At 43.0% G+C, this 22,342-nt stretch overlaps 1 pseudogene; it reads left to right on the top strand.

The window, feature by feature from the left end:
- Positions 1-15,446: 15,446 nt before the first annotated feature.
- LOC143035868 (serine/threonine-protein phosphatase CPPED1 pseudogene) lies at positions 15,447-17,042 on the top strand (annotated as a pseudogene).
- Positions 17,043-22,342: the final 5,300 nt, after the last annotated feature.

Below are 22,342 nucleotides of genomic sequence, written 5' to 3'. Positions count from 1 at the left end.
TTCTTAGCGCAGATCTGTAGAACCAAACAGCCTTTACTTGTTCCGCTACTCACATCGCCTCCAAAGTGTGGATCACAGCCTTCTACAAACGACAGTCGACTCCCCCTTAGGAATTTTTAATTGGTTTATTTTCGTTGCGGTCCTCTACGAGCATTTTATATATATATATATATATATACACATATATACATATATATATATATATATATATATGTATATATATATATATGTGTGTGTGTGTGTGTGTGTGTGTGTGTGTGTGTGTGTGTGGGTGTGTGTGTGCGTTTTTCACTGTCATTTGAAATATATACATAAAGAAATATGTATGTTACTAAGGGAAAGGGAGGTATTGCGTGCACATCGCCACGTTGTCTGTGACACTTGCCAAATACTTAAACGATCCTCTGAAATTTGGCAAAAACTATCCTCATAAAATTAGATCTCTTCTTAGAAAGCTCTTGGTGGGAGTCTGAACGCTTATAAAAGGAATGCGTAGATGACTTCGTGTGTATGTTTTGTATGTCTCGAGTGCGATTGAGAAAGCAAATAGGATTCTAGAACCGATTGCTCGATCTTTTGACTTCAAAAGCTCATCACTCATTAACAAGCTATATAAATCGTTAGTTCGTCCACATTTGGAATATGCTGTTTCCGTATGGTCCCCGAACCTCATTAAAGACATTGACAGACTGGAAAAAGTACAACGGTGAGCCACAAAACTGATTCTAAATACATACATACATATACCAAGGCTTTTTCCCCCTTACAAGGGAGGTAGCCAAAAAGGAAAAGGCATAAAATCGTTTCCACCCATTCCATCCCTGAATACACTCCACATCCCTCCACCCTCCCTCTTATCTGAGCACCTCCTGGATGACGGGTCATCCCTGCACCTTGTCCACTGCCCTGGGTCAGAAGCAGTGTCGCAAGACACAGCACATCCACAGTAAGGCCGCTTCATTAAATCGGCGACCCCCCGTTTCCGTCCCTCCATTGCATAAAAGGAGAAGACGGGGAGAAATCCCTTCGGGCTGCGTCAAATTTTGCTCACACATACTACCTCACCCCCCATCCCCCCCCATCCCCCCGCCCATTCCACCTCATGCAATCACAACATCATCCATATACAACCATTCTCCACTCACCTCTGTCTTCTGTCCTCTCCCGTCCTTCCTCAACAGACATTCCCCTCTTCCCCAAAGCCCCCTTCACCCCATCCATCCACCTCATCCTAGGACGTCCCCTCATGTTCACTCCCTCCACATCTGCCTTCCACACCTCTTTTACTAGCCTTTCTTCAATCATTCTTTCCATGTGTCCAGACCATCCTAATATTCTTTCATCAACCCTATTTCCCAGCTCCTTTTCCACCCCTGTTCTCCTCCTCACCTCCTCATTTCTCACTCTATCTAGCCTAGTAACCCCCATCATACTTCTCAGACACCTCATCTCAAACACATTCAAACTCCTTCTCTCTTCTTCTCTTATGTTCCATGTTTCTGCCCCATACAGTGCTGTTGTTATTATGATTTTTTTCGCATCCGACCTAGATATTGACCAAAAGGTCTCCTGTCGGCATGCTCCGCCTTTGTAATCCTTTGTGTGTGTGTGTTGTTTGTACTTGGATTGTTTATGTGCGTGTGCGTGTTGTTGTGTTTGTGTTGTTTGTGTGTGTGTGTGTGTGTGTGTGTGTGTGTGTGCGTTTGTGTGTGTGTGTGTGTGAGAGAGAGAGAGAGAGATAATGTAAATGTGAAATCTGAAAGGAGTTTATCACAAGTTGACGTGGTTTAATTTCCCCCTCTTTTTTCTGTGGTATCTGCGATATATATATATATATATATATATATATATATATATATATATATATATATATATATATATATATATATATATATATTAATTCCAGGAAATCTTTATGAAACGGCATTGGAAAAATATTTCAGAATAATACCATGTTTAGTCAGGTTCTCTCTCTCTCTGAGCTGAATTTCAAGCTCTTTAATCAGAATATCTTCTTGATATTAGGAGGCAGTCATACGAATGGACAAAATGATACACACTGAACAACCATGTAGACATAGTACCCATTCAGTGAGCGTTGAAACAATTGACTGTTTCAAGAGAAGGTGAGATAACTTAATGGATAGGGAAGACAGATGGTAAGGGACATGGAAATTCCTAGTGTAGGCCTTATGGTTTCTTCCAATCTCTTCCATTCCTATGTTCTGATGGACCATACTCTACCTAGGACAGAGCACCCGCTCGCATGGAATCGGCGTTTGTGAGAGAGGAAGAGAATTCTGTGGGAAAATGAAAGGATAAATGTGTACAAAATGGGCTGTTGCTACTGAACGGTTTTTTATTATATTCATTAGAGTTCTTTCGCGCGTACACATGACTCTTCAGCATAGAGACCGGACCTCATGAGTATATCACGTCATTATATTGCTATTAGGTGTGTGTAGTTAGGTAAATATGTGTACCATTATCTAATCGCTTGTTAGTGGCAGTTATTTGTGATCACGTGACCAAAAGATGCAGTTATAATGACTTGGCTAAAGGAAATGTACGATCGAGTACTTTAAATGGAGAACCAATTTTTCAGTCTTGGATTTATTGCATGACAACAACGTACAACGCTGATTGGTAGCTTCTGTATGGTGAATAAAATCGCCTGGCGCAGCCAGAATGTAAGTGATAGTTCCACTAATTTTATAGTGTTCGTTCGAATGAAAACGTAATGATAAACATCAATGGAAAGAAATATAATTTCTTTTTTATTTTGTTGAGCGTTTGTGATTCACCTTGGTCTTGGATCACGTGTTGGACTCGTGATCGACAGCTGTTTCCCTCCCAGAAGAGAGCTCAGAGCTCGTATGGCCGACCTATGGGTAATGCTGTGACCTTACACGCACATACACCCCCAACTCTCCGCCCACGAGAGTTGGAGTAACGACTCGAAGCGCAGCGATACTGAAATTATTTCAGCCCTGGGCAGGATTCGAACCCGGACCGCCGTAGTGACAGTCGGGGACTCTACCAACCGTGCCACCGAGTCGCGCGCGCGTGTGCGTGTGTATTAACTTTGGTCTTTGGATCACGTGTTGGACTCGTGATCGACAGCTGTTTCCCTCCCGGAAGAGAGATCAGAGCTCGTATGACCGATCTGTGGGTAATGCTGTGACCTTACACGCACATACACCCAACTCCCCGCCCACGAGGGTTGGAGTAACGACTCGAAGCGCAGCGATACTGAAATTATTTCAGCCCTGGGCAGGATTCGAACTCGGACTGCCGTAGTGACAGTCAGGGACTCTATGAACCGCTCCTCCGAGTCGTGTGTTTGTGTATGTGTGTATATATATATATATATATATATATATATATATATATATATATATATATAAATATATATATATATATCTCACAATAAAGTCATGTCGTAGCACGTCAGTAAATTAAACTTTTTATCCCACCGTCGGAAAAGAAGACACTAATATCGAAAGTTCTGTATATTTCAATAACTAACTGTGATCCTATGCTTGAAGAAGATCACAGTTAGTGATCGAAATACACAGAACTTTCGACATTAGTGTCTTCTTTTCCGACGGTAGGATAAAAAGTTTAATATATATATATATATATATATATATATATATATATATATATATATATATATATATATATATATATATATATATAATATCCATAACCTAAGAAGATGTAGATTGTTTACTGCGGAGATGTCACCGGCCCGGACCACAACCTTGTCCGGAACAATTCCTACACGAAATCCGGAGTCAGTGTCCTCCACGTAGTGCCGCCGTTAAGAGTGGCGGTCCCTAGAGAAGATCAGGAAGGGAGGACACCCCTCTCAGCCTCAGGTAACGCTGGTTACACATCTGTTACGTAAAACAAATGCTGCACGTTTTGACTGACCTCTGGGTCTCGTGACCCAGCTTTCTGTTGCTGCCTCGAGATGGCGTTGCTGCTAATGCATGAGGGGGAAGGGTGCCAAGTGGATTACGTATATACAACTGGATTATATAACTGAAGTGGATTATTTATGTATGTGCATATATATATATACATATATATATATATATATATATATATATATACATAAATGTATATATATATATATACATATATATATATATATATATATATATATATATATATATATATATATATATATATATATATATATATATATATATGCAACAAAAACTAGAAATGTGTGCTCACAAATGCGGGAGTACCCACCAAGAAAGATAAACTCACGAAGCAGAGCGCTTTCGTATATATACATTTCAGTGCTATTACAATAAAGGGAATACAATAGGTAGAAAGAACTTACAGGAATTTATGACAGAATGAACCATGGTGAAGAAGGAACCATTCTGTCATATATTTCTGTAATTTCTTTCTACCTATTGTAACCCCTTTTTGTGCTAGCACTGAAGATGTAAATATACGAAAGCGCTCTGCTTTGTTAGTTTATCTTTCCTGATGGTTCCTCTCGCATGTGTGTGTGTGTATGTCTATATATATATATCTATATATATATATATATATATGTATATATATATATATATATATATATATATATATATATATATATATATATATATATATATATATATATATACAAGCACACACATATACACACGCACACACACCAAAGGCTTTTCCTCCTTATAGGGAGGGTGGCCGGATCAAGGCACACAATCATATGACGCCCTTCCATCTCAGCATCTCGCAGATAAAGGGTCATCCCGTCTCCTGCCTCACCGTTCGGGCTAAGCGGAATGCAGTGAGGCACAGCAGCAGCGCCCTAAACTGGAGATGATTAGTTTCCAACACTTCATAATATAGTGACTCCCCCTCCTCCGTACTGTAAGCCAGTGTTTATCAACCTTACACGCTTTGTGGACATCTTATATCAACTTGTATATTTAGGGGACCCTTTGATACGGGGTTGGGATATATTCATTTCACATATGTATGTAAGAATTGTTAATAAAATGTCTTCTTTTCACAGGAATTGATACTTATTGTAATATTGCTTTCATTGCACAAACACGACACAAAAGTAAAAGAAATGAAATCTGCGTATATTTACGAAATGGAAAATGAAGTAACTCGTTGAATTCCCCCGTCCTGCGGACCCTTTGGTAGGTTTCTGCGGTCCCTTGGGGGTCCGAGGAACCCCGGTTTAGGACTAATGCTCTAAACCTGTGTTCCCCAACTTTTTTTTTCCAGGCGACCCCAATATGATCATCATGATATGGCCGCGACCCCTCTAATCTCTTTCTATATGTGTTAATATATGTGGTTATTGTATTGAATTAATATAATTTTACAAAAAAAAATAGTATACAAGGGGTCTTGGCGACCTTAGGGTTGGGAAACAGCGCTCTAAGCAAATGCCATGTAATGAAGAGATGGTGTGTGGGTGTGGCGTAGGTTGTGGATGTGGGTGGAAGTTTGCCAGCGTCCTCACCCACGGTGTTGCCAACGGACCAAAAACTTTTCTGTCTGTGGTCGACACGTAGATGAATAAAATCGCTTAACGGCAACAGAAATAAAAGGAAAAATTCCATCCAATACGGAAGGGATTACTTGATGCGTCTAGATACAGAGAGGCATCCTCGCCACTTCTACTGGCTTTGAGTTAAGCACGGATCGTGAAAAAGGCGTGAACCTCCTCTCTGTATGTCCGTGCTTCCCTCGAGACCAGTAAAAATGGCGGGGATGCCCTTCTGTTTCTGAACGCCTCAATTTCCGCTGGGGCGGGGCTGGGGCATGTCTCTCGGCTGAATAAAACCGTTTGGCCTCAATAAAAATAAAACATATGGAAAGGAGACTGCAAAAGACTATAAGGCCTATACTAAGCAGTTCCATGTCCCTTACTAAATTTCATCCCTATCCAGAAAGCTATATATCTTTTTTTTAACAACCAGTAGTTTCAGACATTGTTACTAAGTATGTTCCCTTCGTTAACCACTGTGTTGCTAAACCAGTTCTTGTCTATTTCCTCTTTAAACCTAAATTTGTCCAATTTAAATCCATTGCTACGAGTCCTGCTCTTCTGTCTTAATATGATGACCTTGTCGACAACATCCTTGTTAGAGCCCTTGACTTCTAATGAAGTGACGTTCGGGACAAGGTAAAAGTTATGCTACAGAGCCCAGTGGCACTCGTCATACTCTGGCCCCAGTGCCAAGGAACGCGCCTTCCGCAACCCAATTGTCCTTGAAGGGACAAAAGTTCGACTTCGGCTCAATTAATTCGACAGTATCACTGCCCACTGCTTCTGACCCAGGGCAGTGGACAGGATGCAGGGATGACCCGTCATCCAGGAGGTGCCAAGATAAGAGGGAGGGAGGAGGGTGGAGGGGAGTGGAATATATAGGAAATGGAATGGGTGGGAGTGGTTTCTATACCTTTTTCTTTTTGGCTATCCCCCGTGTAGGGGGAAAAAGCCTTTGGTATATGTTTGTATGTATCACCGTCAATTCCCGAGGCTTTTGGTCAGGCTAGGTTAGCTCGGCTTAGGTTAAGTTAGGGCACGTGATGTTATCTTAGATTACTCTAGGTTAGGCTAAGGGAACTGTTGTGAAATATGGTAATACGGATCGTAGACGGAGTAGTGTTCATAGCGATATCGTCGTCTTAAGCGGCAGTACGCCTCTGGTCTCAGTTTCTTCTGGGATTCTTGTGTTGCTAAGAGAGCACTGTCCTTGGCATCACCGATGTCGTTGGCACTGCAGCTAGGACCAGAATGCCACTGCTCGCGATGCAGGTGCCATGCAGTGCAGTGTCTCAATGGTGCCCTGTGCTATGCAGTAGCGTTTGAAATAAAAATTAATTAACTTAACAATGTAGGAATGATACTGGTGCTAGTGGCAGTAAAAACAATAGCAGTAATATCATTGATGATAAAAATAGTAATAATATCAACAGAGTATAAAAAGAGCAATAACAGTAGCAGAAATAATAGGAATAACAACGTTAATATTGATGAAGATGATGATGATGTCAGTGACAAAGATAATCCCAATAAGAGTAACATTCATTAATGATAGTTTATAATAACAAGTATTAATGGTTAATAGTAAATCAACAACAATGGCAATGATAATAATAACAGTAATAATGTTAGTAATGATAATACAATTTTTGTTCAACTGACGTGCGGTGTCGCTGATCGCTCAAAATTGCGGAAGACTTGTCTTTTTTCCTTATTATTCAATGTGGAACAGAAACCTCCAATGTTTATTTGGGGACCAGTATTTGCAGATTTCGAGGTCTTTTACCTCTTCTTCAGCTGGGTGGTTGATAGTATATATATGTATGAGTTTATATGTTCTTAAGTGTGTGTGACCTAACAGAGTGTGGATTGTGATCTATTGTCCGTGACTAATGTGACTAGTCTGTTGCTATAGGGTTCCAGTCCGGGTTTTTTTTTTTTTGAAGGGTGGGGGAGTATTAAAATTCAGACCACCTTTAAATACACAGCATAATCTATTAATACTTCCCTAAAAACAGCAACAACAACGGACTATAACCCCATAGTAACAGACTAGTCACACCAGTCACGGACATTAGATCACAATCCATACTTAAGAATATATAAAGTCATACATACATACATATACCAAAGGCTTTTCCCCCCTTACACTGGGGGTAGCCAAAAAGAAAAAGGCATAGAAACCACTCCCACCCATTCCATTCCCTACATATTCCACTCCCCTCCACCCTCCTCCCTCCCTCTTATCTTGGCACCTCCTGGATGACGGGTCATCCCTGCATCCTCTCCACTGCCCTGGGTCAGAAGCAGTGTCGCAAGACACAGCACATATAAACTCACATTGCATATAAACTCACATTATTAAAATATTTACTATTCCCACCCAGCTGAAGAAGAGGTAAGAGACCTTGAAATATGGAGATACTGGTACACAGATAAACATTGGAGGTTTCTGTTCCACATTGAACAATGAGGGGGAAAAAAAGTCTTCCGCAATTTTGAACGGTCAGCGACACAGAACGTCAGCGGCTATCCAGTTTAACAACAAATGTATTAGAGAGAAGATTACTCCAAGAATAATGATGATTCAGTTTAACTTCACGAATTCCTCCCTATCAGGAGGCTAGGACGGTGCCCCTTAAGCGTGGAATTTAATGAACTATGCCCTTGGTTCAACTCGCTGGAGGCGAGGTTCGAGCATCCGACACCTTGACCTCCGCCGCAAGTAGCAACACTAACATGCTCGGTGGCCCTATTAACATTGTGCTACACTCCTCAGACTTTCTCCTTTACTACTTACAGTATATCTGACACCAACTCTTTGGCGCGATATTGTTCCCAAGGCCAGAAGCCTCTGGTATAGGCAAAGAGGTGGATGTTGTCATAACAGTGTTGTCAGTTGCTTCAAGGTATTGGTTGGGTAAAATTGGCTGATCCCGTGGTTAGAGAGAGAGGGCCGCGTTTGCCAATTCTTGGCTGCACACCAGCTTGCTGGTGTTGCTTGACCTTAGGTATATGTTGTATATTAACACAAATATTGTCCTTGAATTTTGGGGGGATTAGGATTTCATCATTTTGGTTTTTGTTTATATGTATGTATGCATGTATTTATGTATGCATGTATGTATTTATGTATGCATTATATATATATATATATATATATATATATATATATATGTGTGTGTGTGTGTGTGTGTGTGTTGTGTGTGTGTTTGTGTGTATGTATGTATTTATGTATGTATTCTTGAGGATACTAGAAATATTCTTTATTGAGTGGAAATTGTTTCCAATCATGAAAGAATGCTGCGTAGCTCTGGTCCTGAGGGGATCCAAACCGACGCCTCGTCCGGGCGGATCCTTCCGGATGATGCAACACCCGGAAAGGAAGTGACCTTGCCCATGTCCGGCCATTTGGCGTTTTTTGTGAGACTCTCTCCGCGGATATATAGACCCAAGTTCCCCTATAGGACCAGCCCATAAGCGACATCACCTTCACACAGCGCACTGCTGAGGGAGGAAGAACAGGAGAGGATACGCGGAGTCTCACCGAGACTCTGTCCTGCCTCTTTCTGCTTCCCAGCTTCCCGGCGAGCTTGAATAGGACCACCTGTGGCGTCTCAGGAGGATCTCTGAGCATTACACGTCCATTGGAGGAGCAGCTCGTGAAATTTTACTGGATTCCAGTGCACGTTCACCAACGCTGTGCCCGCCTTGAAAGCCATTTCGGGAGTGTCGAATAAGTAGCCGCTGTTTTCATTTTGTCCTGTGGGAAGGAACGGGAAACTGAGGTAAGCTAATGATGTACTACATTACGTATATATTTATATATTAATTTTATTATTATTATTTGTTTATTTTTAGGTTGTAGCCTGTCACAACCTGGGGAACCCTCGTTTCAGTGGGTAACCTAAACGAAGACTGTCAGACTTCGATGCACTCTCTTCTGTTGGACTGACACTTTCGCGTGAATATTGTCTGCCTCTGACTTATCCCTGATTGACTGATTCATTTTAACGCCACAACTCCTCCCAGAGGAGGCTAGGACGGTGCATTCTTACGGAGGACTTTTTGTGAAAAAGAGAATTTAATGCAGTCTGCCCTCACTACGAACTCGTTTGCTACCAGGCAGGAATCGATCATCCTTCGATTAAGACATAGATTATAAATTGGGATGCTGTTTTGAGATATGATTAAAAAAAAAGGCCCTTACCACATTAACGTCATCACTTACTCACTTCCACCACTCTTTGATCCGCTTCACACCAACAGCAAAACCTCTCACCAAACCAGTCCACAAGATAATGTCACCCAAACCATGTTCTTGCTTCACGCCAATAACCATAAACACATCCACTTCCATTTATTCACCACGATCTCATTCCACCCCCACACCACAACGACCACCGGACCCGAGCATATCAATCTTAATACAATCACCAATATACATCACCTAAACTCGTCAGTCGCACTTCCTTCCATCTGGAAGAAACTTCGAGCCCTGCGCCCCCCCCCTCCCCCCCGCCTCCCCTTACCCCCTCGCTGACGGCTACAGCAGCAGAAACGGCCAGTGTGTATCTGGCGGGATTGTATTGCTCCAGGGAGGTGAAGGGCCTCTTAAGAGATTCCCCGGGTCCCAGGGTCCGCCCACAAAGAGTTCCTTCATCCTTCTACACCAGGGGTGACCAGCCTCTTTTCACAGCTGGCCGGCCGGATAACTGCGAGATTGTCGAGCACTGATCACATTACCTTCTTCCCTAGAACAATACACTGAGTACACAAAAAATAAAAGCATCCAATATATTCATCTACCAATACATAAAACACAAAATACACAAAAATAAAGACAACAAACATCTATTTCCAAAAAAATGTTTTAGAAAAATGATAAAAAATAAAGCAAAATTGACATGTACAGTAAGGCGGGTGAATGACCTTGCGGGCCGTAATTTGGTGAACTCTTTTCTAAATTGTAGACTTCCTTGGTTACCAATGATTTCGGCTTTCGAGTCTCAGTGATCAGGGAACCTCTAGTTTTCCGTTCCAGCTATCCAAAATCAAGCCCCGTTGCCAACGAATATTCAATATTTTTCGGTGCGTGTTTCCTGCACGTTCTAGATTTATTGTAAGCAGTACGTAACTATCCATACTCTTAATTAACTTACCTGTCTTATTTCCATATACTTTTGTTCAGTATTACGATAAGTACAAATTATGTACTGTGGTTACGTTAAGAAAACTGTGCAATTGTCAGTCTCTGTTTCAGTAACCCGGTCTATTCTGCACTATTAAGTTCTCCAATAACAAGTAACCGATTCGCCACTAGAAAAAAAAAGTAATAGAAGTACACAGCAAGAATTACCTACAATTGTACTGGAATGAAGTTTACCAGCGCTTCTATCCTAGTACTGAGGTACCAGACTGCTTTGTCAACCTGTCGTCGCCCTACTATTCAGGACCGACCTGACGTCATATATGTCGCCACTAACTCTACCCCCTTTACCAGGTATTCAGATATTCTGACCCATGTATGACGTCATTGAAACGTCATAGATCTCGTTAAAGGAGCGCATTTGGGAAATTTTAAAGAGAGAGTATCTTCTGTGTTCACGCGTTCAATCGTACGTCGTTCAACTTGCAATTTGATCTTGCCAATACAGCGCGAATTTATTCAATCTGAATAGTGACCAGTAATCTGAAAATAATAGAAGCACCATGGCATTGTAATGACCTTAAATAGTGTGATCGAAAATAACATACACACACCTACGATCACGGATTCCAACACGTGACCTAAGACTGTGGTGAAAAAACGCGCGCGTGCGCCTACACACACACACACACACACACACACACACACACACACACACACACACACACACAGGCACACACACACACTATATATTATAATGTGTGAGTAGTGAGTGCGTGCGCGTATGTTTGTGTACATGCGTATGTGATTCACCATAGTCTGATCACGTGCTGAACTCGTGACTGACAGCTATTAGCTTTCCAAATTATAGTTTCAGGGTTCGCATGGTCCGATCTGTGGGTTGTACTGTGACCTTATACCGCGCGCGCACGCACACACACACACACACACACACAAACACACACACTATGGCGGTCCGGGTGCGAATCCCGCCCAGAGCTGAAATAATTTCAATATCACTGCGCTGCGAGTCGTTACTCCAACTCTCGTGGGCGGGGAGTTGGGTGTGTGTGTGCGTATGAGGTCACAGCATTACCCATAGATCGGTCATATATGAGCTCTGTACTCTCTTCGGGGAGGGAAATAGCTGTCGATCACGAGTCCAACACGTGATCCAAGACCATGGTGCGCGCGCGCGCGCACACACACACACACACACACACACACACACACACACATACACACACACACACACACACACACACACACACCGTTGCCAAGGGGGACGGTATCAGCTTGCAGTTACAAAGTGGGAGTTTTCATATCTTGAAATACAGGAAACTTGTCCGCAGCGCTGGGAGCCTATTTTCACTCTGAGACGTGAATCCGGTACCCTCAATGCTGGCGGCTAGTGACGCTATCCACTACACCATGCTGTGTGTGTTTGTGTGTGCCTGCGCGCGCGCGCGAACGCGATCACATTCACGAATGATTAATGGCCGTCACCGTACTTACTGCCACACACAGAAGGTTCTTTGCACTTGGTTAAGTCGCTCACCCAATATTAAGATAGACCTAAACTGACATGTAATAGAAATACAGTATTCATTATCATAGTCCAAAAGTACGTAATTATCACTCAATTGGTATTTGGAACTCTTGAAACAGATAAGTACATTGCCATTCGGGTAAAATACACAAGTAGAGCAATGACCACTCCTGAAATAAAAATCGTAAAGAGAGTGATGTTTGGCAACATTAGGTTATGTTTTCAAATCTCAGGATCCAAAGTCCAATCTCCAACGGTCGTCAGTACCGCCTAGCTTCTAATTTTCCCAGTTTTGCGGTCTGTTTCCCAAACCCTCGTTTGGAACGTAGTTCTGTCATGATTCATTCTTCCATTTTATTTAGGTGCTTATGTCTCTTTTATTTCTTTATTCTTTTCCTGAGCTGCTCAGTAATTTTTCCGAACCTTGCCCTAAAACAGACACGAAGAAAAAGAAGAAAAATGTCGATATGCGTTATCATATGCAACAGCGTTATCATCCTTATCAGTCACACGCTCCAGTGATGCTGCGGAGGCCTGGCGGGAAGGACACGAAAAGAATGAATTCAATGTGGTTCACTCAGTTCACGGGTTAATGTAGAAGCATTTTCATAGTAAAAAAAAAAAAAAAAAAAAAAAAAAAAAATGACAATGGAGAGAGAGAGAGAGAGGGAGAGAGAGAGAGAGAGAGAGAGAGAGAGAGAGAGAGAGAGAGAGAGAGAGGGAGAGAAATTGAAAAGAATAATCGCATTACCCAATTATCCAAAGAGAAGTTAACTTGATTCAGACAAGCTAATTACATAACCACATTAATGTTAATGAAAGAGAAATAGAGTAGACTCTATAATAGCTTTATTTGAATACTATCCATGCCTGTATACATTTTGAGCATCAGTGAATGATGCAACAAATAAATTCATCACAATGATAAATTGAAATGTAGCTTGTTCAGGTCAGTGTAATGGAAAAAAAGAAGCTTCGACGCATGTAAATCACACGCTAAAGAAGCACCCAGTTGCTTTCCGTATAGCAACAAGGTCAGTCACTTCGTGGAATCACAAAACCCCCTCCTGATGCCTCGCCACAAGCACCATCGTCCTCTCACCTTTAAGTTCCACCTTTCTCTTCCACTTGCCTCGTCAGAACTCCAAGCGACGACAACTCCCACTCTCCCCTGTACCTCAAATCCTCTTTCGCTCTTCTCCCTTATATTTCCTGAACGCCAAAAGATGTTTCACTTCAGTCGAACCAATATGTTTACTCCTAATGGATGTGCTTCGACAGTTATGGATTAATCAGTCATGGTTTTAGTCCACTTTTAATGTGGTTACATGTTCCTGACCAACGAACATGTCTTTAGTCATATATTCTTTTTTATGTGTGGCTAAAGTATAACTCCTAATGTGCATCACAAGTTTGAAATCAAACTTTCTCACGTGGCTGGTATAATTATTTCAAATGGTCATTATGTTGGCTATTTTATATAGCTGTTTATTGTCTGTTTTATTTGCTGTGCATCAGATCTCGTTGAGTGGAAAATCTGTCGGCATGCTTTGCCATTTTACGTAATGTGACCAGGTACCGTATCGTACTTTACTATTCTACCCCACCCTCTCCTCACCTCATACTACCTCCTTCTCCCATCTTCCTAATTTTTTTTTTCTTCTAAATTATGCGTCCCCTAAGTTTGGATACCCTCATACATCCACCCTCTTTCATCATCGGGAGCGACGCAATGACGAAAATATTCAGAAAATGTATTTATTTATTTCAATATACGTACTCCACCTTGTAACCCTACTCCCCCATCATGCCCTTTGCCTATCCTGGTTCACACTCACTTTCCCGTTTGGCGTGGGTTGAACTTATTGACATCTGATACCACCAAGGAGGTTATACAACCTACTTGGTTCCCGGCAGACCCTTAGGCTAGTATTAGTGTCAAGTTTGTATGCGTATATACTCATCACCGTCTTCTCTGGAGCGAAGTGGAGCTGTATCTCTACTACCTTCTCCTGGGGTGCATTCCTTCCTCAGTACTCGTTCATATTTACTAAAATGTGGTATTACCCATCCCCATGTACATGAATCACCATTTCCCGCTCGCAGACCAATACTTTCCCCTCCTAATTTCATGCTAACCCCTTTGTTCCACAACAGAGTAGTGTTTGGCTGATGCACGACGACAATGTTCCCCTCCAAGTACTCTTATTATGTTCTAACCTACACCATTTCAGGTTAGTCACATTTCGTTGTTCTTTGAAGAAAATGTTACTTGTTCACGTTGTTAACTGTCCATTATCTTCAACGTTTTCCTTTTTTTCAGTGTGGTTCACAGTGACTCGAGTTACATCAGCTTGTCCATCCGGCCTGTCTCTACCTCCTCCTCACCCTTCGCCCCGAACGGCAGTCATCTCCACGCTCTCCACCTCCAGTTTTACTGTTGCTAACTACGACGTTTTAACATATTCGTTTGGCACACAACAACAGTCTATTGGTTAAATGAGGTAACAACACTATCAAAATCATAAAACCGAGACGACAGGAAAATCCGTCGTATGGTATTGCACCCTTCCCGCTCTTTGGAACCAGAAAACCGGATTTTTCCGGATTCAACCAGTTGCCCCTCCTGTTTACAAACACGTTACCTGTTTTGTTTGGGTGCCTTTTATTCACGCCCACATAACATTTCATTGTTTTTATTCTGATCGCGTGTTATGCAAACTCCTACCCAACCGAAAGGGTCACGCAAATGTGAATAAAAGTGGCGGCAACCATAATTGAAATATAAATGCCAGTCGCTACAGAGAAGTTCAAGAGAGCGTTGCTTTCGAAAGCACGAACTAGATGAAATAGTCTAACGGTAACCATAATAAATTGATAAGTACCAGTCGCTCTTGTATGCTAATATATTGATTTATGAAGATAGGAGAATTCCATTTCTTCCGAGTTGCCACCCTTACACTTTGTAAGTATAAATTATCTACACTACTACTGAATTTTATAGACCTCTGTTCTCCTATGCGTCTTATAGCGACTTAGAGCATGCGCGTGAACCTCACATCACATGGCAAGTCAATGAAATTCTCCGGGTGCCGACTATGACGTCATAGGAGAGAGGGGCTGCGATTGGTTAATCTGAGCCACGTCCCCCACCCCCTGTCCGGCGCCGCGTATTTAGAGCCTTGCCGCTAACTTGCTTCTTCAGACACGCTTTCGCTCAACAGCGGCACACACTGGGAACAGCCTCCTAGTGTGTTATTATTTCCATATTTTCCTCACGTTCAACGATGGCCACATCATTCACGATATCAGCCCAGGCCAGTATGTGTAGCAGGTGACCATACGCCCCCTTGTGGCTTTGCATTCTGCACACGCATTGAAACATATCAACGTACCAGCAAGCCGTTCTGCTGAAGCACATTGCTACACATTCGAGGTGAAACTACGAACGCTGTGAAGCAGCATCTCGATATCTTCGGTTAAAATCACTAAGAAGTAACAACATCGACGCTCAAGGAAGTACAACAGCGATCAAGACGGCTGATAACCAGTCAATACTTGTCGAAGAAAACAAGTTTCCTCATCGAACTGGTTCACTAGAACAATATCGACCATGGAGAAGAACTTCGCCATCCAGACGGAAGACCGTAAACTCACAGCTTTCGAAGAGAGCAAGGAGAAGGAATGGAGAGAACCGTTTTTCTTCGTGCAGGCCGCCGACACCCAGCTCGGCATGCAGGAGAAATTTGTCGAGAGAAGACGTGACTACGGATGGGACAAGGAGGTTGCGTGGTGCCGACAGACCGTCCAGGAGGTGAACTCCATGAACCCGAAGCCCAAATTTATGGTGGTCTGTGGTGACCTCCTCGACGCCTGGCCGGACAGTGAAGAGTCCATCCGGGAGCGGCAAGAAAAGGACTTCAAGTCAGTTTTCGCCGAGTTGGACGTTCCCCTCGTGTGTGTCTGCGGCAACCACGACATCGGCAACCAGCCCACCTACCAGACGGTCAGTAAATACAGGACATCCTTCGGGGACGATTTCTTCAGCTTCTGGTGCGGAGGGGTTTTCTTCATCGTCACCAACACTCAGTACTACGAAGACGCCACCTTCGTGCCCAAGCTGGCGGTCGAACACGACAGCTGGCTGGAGGAGCAGCTCGAGTATGTAAGTCGAGTGAAGCCGCGGCACACCGTCGTGTTCCAACACATTCCACCCTTCCTCAACGACCCCCTGGAGGAGAAGGAGTACTTCAACATGGAGTTCTCTCTTCGTCACGCTCTCCTTGAGCGTTTCTACAACGCTGGCGTTCGTCATATCTTCTGTGGACACTACCACCGCAACGCAGGGGGCTTCTACAAGGACCTTGAACTTGTAGTCACTTCTGCCATTGGGGCACAGCTCGGCGACACTCGTAACGGCTACCGTGTGGTCAAGGTCCTCCCCAACCACCTCGAGCACAAATACTACGAAATCGGCAACGGTCCCACCGACGTTGATCTGTCTGTCAAGAGCAAGGTTGTCTCCGCAGGGGACAGCATACAGCGGAATGCTGTTGTCCCCAGGTTACAAGGGGACAGGTTGCCGAGCGGGGTGCGTGTCGCCTGTTAGGCCACACTCCACACCGTATTAACTTTTCTTTCAGCTGGGCTGTTTAGAACTTTTTTATTCAAACATAATTTATTTGAAATAAGTCAGTATATTTTCATTTTTATATAATAATATTGTTATATAAATAATGTTATACTGTAAGTTGGTGCCTTTTATATATTTGTGATGAATAAATATGATAGTTTTTCACGAATTTAAAGCAAGCTCGTTATTAACCTTATCTTTCTTGGGGCTTGCCATAAAACCATATTTGATATGCAGTCTAAACTACCAATGTCATCTGAATTCTTCTTAATGTTTCTCCTCATACAGGACCCTACTTCCACCACCCTTGCAACGCTTCGTGTTCTCTTGTGATCGAGAACACGTTCCTCCTTGCCTCTCGGGGCTCCACTATACAGCCAGTGGCCGGGTATGTTTTGGGCGCGAGAGCGTCCATGACATACGCCAGCAACTCTGTGTAGCTCGTTTTGGCGCGCAAACATCGACACTCCATACCTCCGTACCTATACCCACTTCATACATCTTCGTTTGCACATTCAGCGCTTAGTCCTCCAACATCCATCCACCATTCATTCACCCACCCACCATTCACTCACCCACCCACCATTCACTCACCCACCCACCATTCACTCACCCACCCACCATTCACTCACCCACCCACCATTCACCCATCCAGCTCTTAGCATTGTCCCTTCATCGAGACATGCACTTGAAACAACACAACCAACAGCTATTCCTATGTAAACACATCCGTTCATCGCATGTTGATATGCGATTCACAACCTTCTAGGCTACTTCACGTCCGTAATCCCTACGGCTGACTGACGCATATTAATTGTATATTATTACACGCAGAAACATTGGTCTATACCGGTGTACTCCGTTATTGATTTTGATACTTTCATCACGTATCTGCCTTGCGACCTACGTTACCTGCCAGTAACCAAATTCACATTCCCACCTCTTCCTTCACAACACAGTATCCGCCGCTTTGGGTTGGCTGCCAGATCGCCCACGACACCATGTGACCCATCTGCAGGTGTTCTCTCCGTCTGTTATGCTCACGTCGTTTTTTTTTTTTTTTCAAACACGATGTTGGCTTGCCTTCCACAATGCATTAGATCAACCACTTTCGTTCTCTTTTCCAAATTAATCTGAATAAGATCGTACACCCTTGTCCAACTCCATGTTAAACAAGTTTAAAACTGATTCCAATTACGTCACACTCGCTCATGTTATATGTAATGCAAATGTCCCCAATGTCGTGTACAGTCGTTTGGGACATGATACAGCTGCCTTTTATTTCGCAAACATGGAAAATACGTATGTACGTCACTAATTCCGGAAGCCAGGATATGAAATATCCTGTACAACGCATCTCGACTAGATGTTGCCCCCAGTACAGAGTATGCATCCTGTCAACCGTCTCAGCATAAAAACGACATCTCGCTGGTATGAATCATGCAGTCACTTGCCCACTCTTCAAGAAATTGTGATGAAATATTGACCAGGGATTTGAAAGACTTTGTACCGAGAACGACAGCTCACCTTCAACCGAGTGGCGAAGGAAACAAAGTGGATAGGACTGGTACGAGAATCTCAAATTCTATCGACCAGCGGATTGGTTTTACACTTCTAAGTTCAAGCGAACACAGACACGCGAGTAAACTTGCCACTACCGTGACCAGTGTGTGTATTTGTAGACATTGTTGTTGACGCCTGTATTCGTAAATTTATTTATATTCATCTATGGCATGCGCAATATAAACTATTCCAATAACATACAATGAAGAGAAAATCGAAGACGCATATTTAAGGCATTGCATTAACATAAATAGGCAATGGAACGGTGTTCCTTGCACACTTATCAAATCCACATGCACACTCATCTCATTAGGTGTTCGTATATCCGCACGTGACCACGGCTTAGCCATATTATGGCCTTTCCTCAAATGTAACGTATGTTGCTGGTTAATTTGTGTATTTTTCTTTACGTATATTCAATTTAAGTCTCTCTATAGAATATGTATCACATGCTCAACAACAAGCACTATAGATGCTTTGCATAGGTGTCAACAGGGATTCGGACGAGTGTCTACACGATTGACATGTACGTTCGTTCAGATTTGACGTAAATGGCGGCGCGCGAAAATGTCGCCTTTCTGTTAGAATGATACATATCAGACTTTCTTTTGCCTCATCCCGGGTGATTTTATTCAGATGAGAACAAGATCTAAAACTGACGGGGTTAATGCTCAGTTAGCTTCCACGAAATGTTAACACCCTTACCCCGGTTCTTCCCAGATGGGTAGGACCCGCACATACACCAAATGGGTTAGGAGAGACAGAGAGAGTGGCACTTACGAAAGCGGTGCCGGGCAGCTCAACAATGTCACGTGAGTGCCAAAACTACACAGCACCCAGCCCAGTGATGTAAGGCAGAACATAGCCGAGTAAGGCGATGTCGGCATTATGTATCCACTACGCTTTCAATCAATATGCTATTTATGCAGATCCCAGCCAGTGTGTGACAGTATCTATACCATCCTAACCTTAACAAAATCTGACTTAACATAACCTGACGTGACTCAACCAAAGCTAAATTAATCAAATCCATATGAAATGAAGAGGATTGACGTCAATTGCGACAGATGTTCATCATCCATCAACATCGTCTCCAACATCGCATCTGAAGCCAGACTACTTTATTCAACAGAGGGAGCATATAATATTAAGGGTTGATCATACTAGGCTTCCACGGGTTTCTTCACCAGCGCCGACCGTTGAGAGTTCGTCTGAGTAAAAACGACTTCGGTTACAATATTCTATTTTCAAATCTCCAAATATCAAATTATCTTTCCATCATATATGGCAAATTGAATTAATCAAGAGATTGTAAACCTATACGAATATTAGACATAATGTTGAAATGTCCTTTGAGAAATCTAGATTTGTGTAAGCGAAGTCATATTCTAGTAATTCAAATGTAGGTTGGATGTCGGAGGCAAAATAGCCCAGTGTGATATCCCCTGTAGCGGCACTGCTTTTCCATCAGCACAGTGGTGATCTTACACATTTTATTCTGTCTAAATCCAGATTGTTTTATTCGGCTACGGGAAGCAAACTGTTGTGTTTGGAGATGATAAAGACGCGCGCGCGCGCACACACACACACACACACACACTTGGAATAACTTAGGTGATTTAGCCCAATCTCAAATAAGGCATAAATACATATCTAAATATGATAATTGGAAATCAAGGGTACAGATTAAGTTGGAACTACATGAATTTAAGGGTAGGTATGAAATCGGAGAGTAGGAGACGGGGACCGACGAGTGTTGCTTTCCTGTATACTACATTTAGGTAAACGCGCGCGCGCGCGCACATACACACGGTCATACATGAGCTCTGAGCTCTCTTTCGGGAGGGAAATAGCTGTCGATCACGAGTCCAACACGTGATTCAAAATGATGGTGAATCACACACTCAAAGGATATTTTGTATTCCACTTCGTTACATTGCTTCATACACACTTGCAAACGACATCATCGCGTTTATCATGGGAGGGCTTTACGTGGGTGGGGCGGGGGGTGGGTACTATTTAAACCTTCCCACGCGCTCTCCTTTAACGAAATCTATGATGTTGCAATGACGTCATATCTGGGTAAGAATATTTGAATCCCTGGCGAAGGAAATGGAGCCAGTGACGTCAGGTCGGTTTTGGAGAGTGGGGCGACGACAGCGTACTGGTCACAACTCAGATTGAATAAATTCGCGCGGTTCTAGCAAGATCAATTTGTAAGTTGAACGACGTAAGGTTGAACGTGTGAACACAGAAGATACTCCCCCCTTTAATCTTTCCTACGTGCGCTCCTTTAACGAGATGTATGACGTTTCGATGACGTACCTGGGTCAGAATATCTGAATTCCTAGTAAAGGGGGTGGAGCCAGTGACGACATCAATGACGTAAAGTCGGTCCTGAAGAGTTGGACGATGACAGGCTGACGAAGACAACGATAAGTGTGCTGAGCAGTCTGGTACGTCGGCAGTAGGCTAGAAACGTTGGTAAATTATAGTTCAATACAACTGTAGACACAAAGCATACCTGAAATACTCAGAAAGTTAATATTTGCGTGTTATATATTTTTGAAAGTATGTTGCACTATACCCGATTCAAACTAATATAAGGATTACATGAAATCTTGAAGTGTGAACTCCGACGGTCTCCTCATTTTAACAAAGCTGAGGCTGGTTAGAAACAAGAATATGTATACTAGCCGCACTAGCAAGAATCTTAGGGAAATGCACACATCAACACATATAAAAGTGAAGATACACTCAATGTCCCCGAAAAATAAAGAAACAAATAATTAATTAGATAAATAAAGAAACAAATTGGTTAACTAATTAATAACTGCTAGGCCTGAATGACATAATTTTTCTAGCAAATGCACCAGAACAGATTTTCATTAAATGTACCCCCCCCCCACTCTATCAAGAAATGTCAACACAAAACACATTTCATCACAGACCAGTGTCGAGGAACGTAAGATCTTCACGGGGTCCTAGGGGCTGTTATTACGTATCATAAGACACCAGAAACTGTTATGGACAGCGATCCTGCAGCTGGCTTTTCTTCCGTGTAGACAACGCTGCTGTCGCCCCAAGTCAGTAAGCCCACTGGTCCTAGTGTTAATATTTGACTTTCGCCCTTCCGAGCAGTCATTCGGCCGTGGATCTGACCATCCTATAGTTGCGAGAATCAGTGCATTTTTTTTTTCTATCCTGGTCAAGTTTGTACATGGAGATGAAAATGATCGAATCACCAGGGTCAATGAGGTTTTAAGTAACACACACACACACACACACACGCACGCACATACACACACACTCACGCACATACACACACACACACACACACACAACTCGTGGCGCAGTTGTTAGAGTTCCCTGACTGTCACTACGGCGGTCCGGGTTCAAATCCTGCCCAGGGCTGAAATAATTTCAGTATCGCTGCGCTGCGGGTTGTTACTCTAACTCTCGTGGACGGGGAATTGGGTGTGTGTGTGCGTGTAAGGTCACAGCATTGCCCATAGATCGGTCATATGAACTCTGAGCCCCCTTTCGGGAGGGAAATAGCTATCAATCACGGGTTCAACACGTGATCCAAGACCATGGTGAATCACACACACGCGCGCGCGCTCGCACACACACACACACACACACACACACACACACACACACACACACACACACACACACACACACACACACACAATGTACCAGGGTTGCTATTTCTCTTTAAAATAGGGTGTGGAGTTGACTGGGGGGGGGGGGGGTTGAGAGGACCTTGTGGGAGAGAAAGTGTCCGCGTGCCCACTTGTGTTTCTTGTAGGTAAACACTTGATTTCAAATTGTTGGAGGAGGTGTACTGGGTCTCCTTAGTCTGGGATGAGTCCACGGCAGTGAGAACGAAGTACCAGGTGTTTTAAC

This window comes from Oratosquilla oratoria, chromosome 19 (genome assembly GCF_046742065.1).
Source record: "Oratosquilla oratoria isolate Oo_2021 chromosome 19, ASM4674206v1, whole genome shotgun sequence".
NCBI classification, from domain to species: Eukaryota; Metazoa; Arthropoda; class Malacostraca; order Stomatopoda; family Squillidae; genus Oratosquilla; species Oratosquilla oratoria.
Note: the sequence above shows the minus strand (reverse complement) of the source record. Positions and strands in the feature narration are given on the sequence as shown.